We start from the raw sequence: 6,527 nt of genomic DNA on the forward strand, positions 1-6,527 counted from the left end.
ATGTGATCCTAGGAGGGCAGCAGGGGAAGGATAAGATGGCTGCCGCACAGGCCAAGGGCTCATGGGAAATGTCTGAGGTTTGAAAACAAAATGGCCACTTCGCAAGCCAAGAAGTACAGGCGCCGATGGGCGCCTCAAAATACAATGGCTGCCTCACGAGCCAAGGAATCAGGGGAGGGGACTGGGTTTCTGAAAGGAAAATGGCCGTTTTTTGAGCCAAGAGCTATGGGGTGCAGACTGCATTTATTCAGATCAACTGGCCACTGCTCACGCCACAGAATCATGGGAGCTGGCTGGGTTTGTTTAGGTAAATGGCCACCTCGTACGCAAAAAAAACAACATGTCGGCTAACTGGGTTTCCCAAAACAAAATGGCTGCTTCACGAGCCAAGGAATCATGGGGGTTGACTGGGTTTCCCCCCAAAAAAATATGGCCACCCCAGGAGCCAAGGAATCATGGGAGTTGATTGGGTTGCCCAAAACAAAATGGCTGCCCCATGAGGCAAGGAATCATGGGAGCTGACGGGTGTCCTAAAACAAAATGGCTGCTTCAGGACCGAAGGAATCATGGGTGTTAATTGGCTTCCCCAAAACACAATGGCCACCCCATAAGCCAATGAACCCCGGGCGCTGGCTGGGTTTCTACCCAACACTCCTGAGTCAAGGCCCTGGCCTGTCCCTGACTGGGAGGTGGAACCGGCACCACAAGTGTGGGGGGTTTTGGGGGCTCCTCGGGCCCTCCCATCCTGGGGCATGTTTGCCAAAGGGGCTGTTTCCCTACCCAGTTAGCTCCTGTGCCCAGCTCCCGGGGACTGGCCATCCTCCCCTGTCCCCAGCTTGTGTGCCCGAGCGATGGCCCCGCGGGGCGATGGAGGGGGGGCCGGCGCTCGCTGGAGGCAAACAGCTGTTCCTCTCCCATCACCCTCCGCAGGGCGAGGCTGCTCCAGCCCGGCTCATGCTCCCCGGCTGCCGGTTAACCATTAACCCTGCTGCGGTTAGCTCTGGCTGGGGGCGTTGCCAGCACCCACGGGCAGGCTAGGGTCGCCGAACTGCTGGGAGGCGCCCACCACCTTCTTCCTCCCCTGTTCACCCCCAGGCTGGGGAGTTCAAGCCTGTCTCCAGATGGATCATTAGGAAAAGACCTAGGATGGAGATTGGGGGGTAGCTTCCCTCCCCGCAGGCCGCTGTCAGAGACTGGATCCACTCTGGCAGGGCCTGCGTCCCTCTCCCCAGCCCCTTTTTGTGATCACAGGTATGGCCCAGCACCGCCCTCCCCACACCGCGCTCGGTGCTGTACAAACACAGAACAGAGGCTCCCTGCCTCTAAGAGCTACGAGCCGCAGGAGGACGGGCGAAGGGTCAGACTGAGAACCGGTTGAGATATTTAGCCTTCCCCCCCGACTCTTCCTGCCCCCAGCCAGCCAGCTCAGGGGCTGGGCTGTGCCACGGGGCTGGGTGGTGGGCTGTCCCCAAACCCTGCCCTGGCACGGCTGGGGGTGCCAGGGCCCTTTGGGGCCGCCTTCCCCCGACCGAGCGGAAGGAGCTAATTCCATCACGCGTGAAAGGTCCATTGAATCAAAACACGGCAAGTTTAACTCCCCCCGCCCCCAGGCTTGGAAACCCACCTCCCTGGAATCAACTGCTCCCTTCTTTTCCACCCCTTTCCTCCCCCGGCCTCTGCCTGTCTCAGTGTCCCGCTGTCTCACACCTTGGAAGGAAACTGGCAGCTCTGACAGGAGCATCTTTATACTCGCTGCCGTGCCCGCACCCGGCCCACCTTGCCGGAGACAAAGGCCCGTGTGTTCGGAGCCGGCCTGCCCGCCTCGCCCAGCTCTGGCTGCCTGGAAAACACACGAGGCCCGTGTTGATTTAAGAATGTATGGATATATATAAAACTGCTCCCAGCAGCCGGGCCGGGGGACGGATGTTTTCAGGGAAGCCGCGTGAGGATGTGAGGAAGGCAGGATCGGCAGCTTCCCAGCGCTTCGCCCAGCAGAAGGGCCGGTCAGGTGCTTTCTTCACACCCGCTCGTGGCCCCGTCTGCAAGAGCTGAGCCGGCCCGGCGGCCCGTGGCATGCCCAGGGGCGGCCCAACGCCTGGCCTCACGTGGGGCCCGCGGCTGCCGAGCCGAGTGCGACGGCCGCTTCCTGGGAAGGATGGAGCCGAGGAGACTGGAAAGATTTAGTCGTTTAGTTTTCGTAGTGGGGCGTGATACATGGAGCGGCTCCCCAGCAGGCTGCTAGGGGGCGCTGTGCTCCGTCACCCACCCACGCCCCGTTTCTCAGTGCCCATGGCAGGGGCTAGGGGGCGCTGTGTTCCGTCACCCACCCACGCCCCGTTTCTCAGTGCCCATGGCAGGGGCTAGGGGGCGCTGTGCTCCGTCACCCACCCACCCACGCCCCGTTTCTCAGTGCCCATGGCAGGGGCTAGGGGGCGCTGTGCTCCGTCACCCACCCACGCCCCGTTTCTCAGTGCCCATGGCAGGGGCTAGGGGGCGCTGTGCTCCGTCACCCACCCACGCCCCGTTTCTCAGTGCCCATGGCAGGGGCTAGGGGGCGCTGTGCTCCGTCACCCACCCACGCCCCGTTTCTCAGTGCCCATGGCAGGGGCTAGGAGGCGCTGTGCTCCGTCACCCACCCACGCCCCGTTTCTCAGTGCCCATGGCAGGGGCTAGGAGGCGCTGTGCTCCGTCACCCACCCACGCCCCGTTTCTCAGTGCCCATGGCAGGGGCTAGGGGGCGCTGTGCTCCGTCACCCACCCACGCCCCGTTTCTCAGTGCCCATGGCAGGGGCTAGGGGGCGCTGTGCTCCGTCATCCACCCACGCCCCGTTTCTCAGTGCCCATGGCAGGGGCTAGGGGCGCTGTGCTCCGTCACCCACCCACGCCCCGTTTCTCAGTGCCCATGGCAGGGGCTAGGGGGGCTGTGCTCCGTCACCCACCCACGCCCCGTTTCTCAGTGCCCATGGCAGGGGCTAGGGGGCGCTGTGCTCCGTCACCCACCCACGCCCCGTTGCTCAGTGCCCATGGCAGGGGCTAGGGGGCGCTGTGCTCCGTCACCCACTCACGTCCCGTTTCTCAGTGCCCATGGCAGGAGCTAGGGGGCGCTGTGCTCCGTCACCCACCCACGCCCCGTTTCTCTGTGCCCATGGCAGGGGCTAGGGGGCGCTGTGCTCCGTCACCCACCCACGCCCCGTTTCTCAGTGCCCATGGCAGGGGCTAGGGAGCGCTGTGCTCCGTCACCCACCCACGCCCCGTTTCTCAGTGCCCATGGCAGGGGCTAGGGGGCGCTGTGCTCCGTCACCCACCCACGCCCCGTTGCTCAGTGCCCATGGCAGGGGCTAGGGGGTGCTGTGCTCCGTCACCCACTCACGTCCCGTTTCTCAGTGCCCATGGCAGGAGCTAGGGGGTGCTGTGCTCCGTCACCCACCCACGCCCCGTTTCTCTGTGCCCATGGCAGGGGCTAGGGGGCGCTGTGCTCCGTCACCCACTCACGTCCCGTTTCTCAGTGCCCATGGCAGGAGCTAGGGGGTGCTGTGCTCCGTCACCCACCCACGCCCCGTTTCTCAGTGCCCATGGCAGGGGCTAGGGGGCGCTGTGATCCCCACCCACGCCCCGTTTCTCTGTGCCCATGGCAATTCCCCATCTCCTCCATACTAGCCAGGCTGAGGGTCATGGCCCTGGCTCGGAGCCCCAGGCAGTTGGGAGGCACCTCGCAAGAACACAGGCCAGTCTGTTCCACTAGTGTCCTCAGATATTGGGGACCCAACTGGGGGAGGGGCGCACTCTCAGGGGTGCTGGGCACCCCTTGGCTTCAGCTGGAATTGTGGATGTTTGGCGCCTCTGACGGGTGAGGCCTCCCGTGCACTGGCCGCGGTTCACAAGTAATGCCTATTGGAGCTACACGGGGAGCAGAGAGAGGCCCAGGTAGTATGGCACAGCATTGGGCTGGGGTATAAGAAACCGGGGTTCAGTTCCTGGGTGTGTCACTGACACCCTGTGGGATCTTGGGCAAATGAGCTCGGCTTCCCAGCTGTAAAATGGGTGCAATAATCTATCTTGTCTGCTCAGACTGTGAGCCTTTCAGGGCAGGGCTGTCTCTAGCTGTGTGTCTGGGCAACGCCTGGCATGATGGGGCCCTGATCTCGGCCACTGTGCGTCTGGCAGCGCCCGGCCCGACGGGGCCCCGATCTCGGCCACCGTGCGTCTGGGCAACGCCTGGCCCGATGGGGCCCCGGTCTCGGCCACCGTGCGTCTGGGCAACGCCTGGCCCGACGGGGCCCCGGTCTCGGTCACTGTGTGTCTGGGCAGCACCTGGCCCGACGGGGCCCTGATATCAGTTACCCTATGCCTGTGTCAGGCGCTGCACAAACACAGTAACCCCGTTGTGCGGGGGGCCTGGTCTCACCTGGGGACTGTAGCTGCTCATGGAATAGAGAGAAGGTAACTAGCAAGGATTGTGGCTCTAGTTTATGGAGTCCGGCTGTGTCTAGCAGTCGACCCTTCCAGCCTTCCCCTCTGAGCAAGGCGAGGTCCCACTGACGGAAAGGGGGCGCAGGTAGGAGGGGGGCACTGAGGGTTGGCTCTGGCCCAGTTCGAGGGGAAGGCTGGGGCGGCTGGGCTGGTGTTTGGAGGCTGGAGGGGAGAGCGGAGATAGAGAGATGGGAGGAAGAGGAGAACGCCTGGGGGGAGCCGTTTCTGGCCAGCCCCGGAGGCCTTTGAACCAGGCTACGTTCGGAGGAGGTGTCGGCTGGGCAGTGACGGGGCTGGGGTGGCCGTGACGGAGGCACTGGGCTGGGAGCCTCAAAGGGGCCATTGTAGTCTCAGCGGAGCCGGCTGCCGGGCCGTCCTGTCGGTTATTTATAACCGCCGGCAGGTATTCCACGTCGCCTCTGCCCCTGGCCGGGCTGCCCCCCTGCCCGCCACCGCCGAAGGGAAACTCACTTGATCCAGGACGGCTGCACGGATAGTGGGGGGGCTGGGCTGCCCCCGCTACTGCTGCTCTGTCACGCCCCTCCAAGCACGGCTGGCCCCTTGGGGCACAATCCGCTGGGATTTGGGGGTAACCCCCCGAGCATCGCCCTGGGGCTGCGGGACAGCTAGGCAGTGTCACTCGGGGGACCGCATTGTGTGGGTGGGTGTGTACGCACACACGTCTGTGTATCCGTGTCTGCATGCGTGTGTCTCTGCACGTGTGTGCAGCTGTGACCCTGCATATGTGTCTGCGTGTTTTGTACATGTCTCTGTGTGTGTCTGCGTGTTGTACATGTGTGGGTCTGCCTGTCCAGTTGTTCCTGAGCAGCAAATCCTCCAGCGAAGCCCAGCTGGGGTGGGCTCCCTGTGCTTCGGGGCCCCAAACCCGGGGGTGAAAGGTCAGAGCCCGTCTGGGATCCCGGCCCCGCCCTGCAGCGCTGGCCTGGGGCGGGTCCGGTTTCACACGGCCGGGGCCGCACGGGCTGGGCTGACTCAGGTGTGTCCGGGTAGTCGGGCGTTCCCCAGGATCCGTTGTTTGCACTCGCGCAGGCATGGGAGGAAATCTTCGCAGCAAAGCAAACAGGGATGACGGGAAAGCCCTGCAGGGCTGGGCCCGGGGCCCCGGGGATCGGCCTCCACGGCCCAGTGAGCCCCAGGGCATGGAGCCGGATGTGGGGCATCCTGGTGGCTGGGGAGAGGGTGACGTGGCTGGGAAGGGGCATTTTCATCCTGGTGGTTCCTCATCGGAGGCTGGTGTTGGGTTCACAGCCCCAGCCCTCCGCCTCCCTCCCCCCACCCCCCCGGCTTCCCTCTGGGGAGATGTGGAGAGTGGGGGCCGTCTCAGTCCTCATGCTGGGCAAGCGGAGTGGCGGGGGGGGGCGGGGGGGCTGGGAGCATCCCCTGGCCTCAGACCAGGCAGGGGCATCTCTGACTGCTGACACGGGCAGGATTCGAACCTGGGGTCTAAGACGTTGAATGCCCTGCTCCTGACCCCCCCATAGTCACCCTGTCCCCTCCCCCTTCCTGCCCCCCCAGTCATCCTGTCCCCTCCCCCTTTCTACCCCCCATAGGCCTCCTGCCCCCTTCCCCGTCCCTGATCCCCAGGGGAATAGGTGATAGCTTCTTTATGGCGAGATAAGCTGCAGGCTGTGTGTGTGAGTGTCTGCGTGTATGTGCCTGTGTTTGTGTGTGCGTGTGGGCACGTGTGTGTGTCTGCGTGTGTGTGTGCATGTACGTGTGCACATTTGTGGACATGCGTGTGTGTTTGCGTGCACGCACATGTGTATTCGTGTGCATGCGCACGTGTGTGTGTGTTTGTGTGCATGGACCTGTGTGTGCGCGTGTGTGGACTGCGGGGCACTTAGAAGAGTTGTGCTACCAACCAAAAGGGTCTGGGCTGAGGGGGGCGTCACCGGGGGGGCCTGTGGGTGGGGCTGTGCGTGTGGGGGCATGTGCCAGTGTCTTGGCGTGTGTCTCCCTGCGCCTCCCCAGCCAGGCCCACGGCGGCCCTGTACTTTTCCATTCCCGGCTGTCGCTTGTTTTCCTTTCCACCCTCT

The sequence above is a fragment of the Chrysemys picta genome, chromosome 17, assembly GCF_011386835.1.
Source record: "Chrysemys picta bellii isolate R12L10 chromosome 17, ASM1138683v2, whole genome shotgun sequence".
Classification (NCBI taxonomy): Eukaryota; Metazoa; Chordata; order Testudines; family Emydidae; genus Chrysemys; species Chrysemys picta.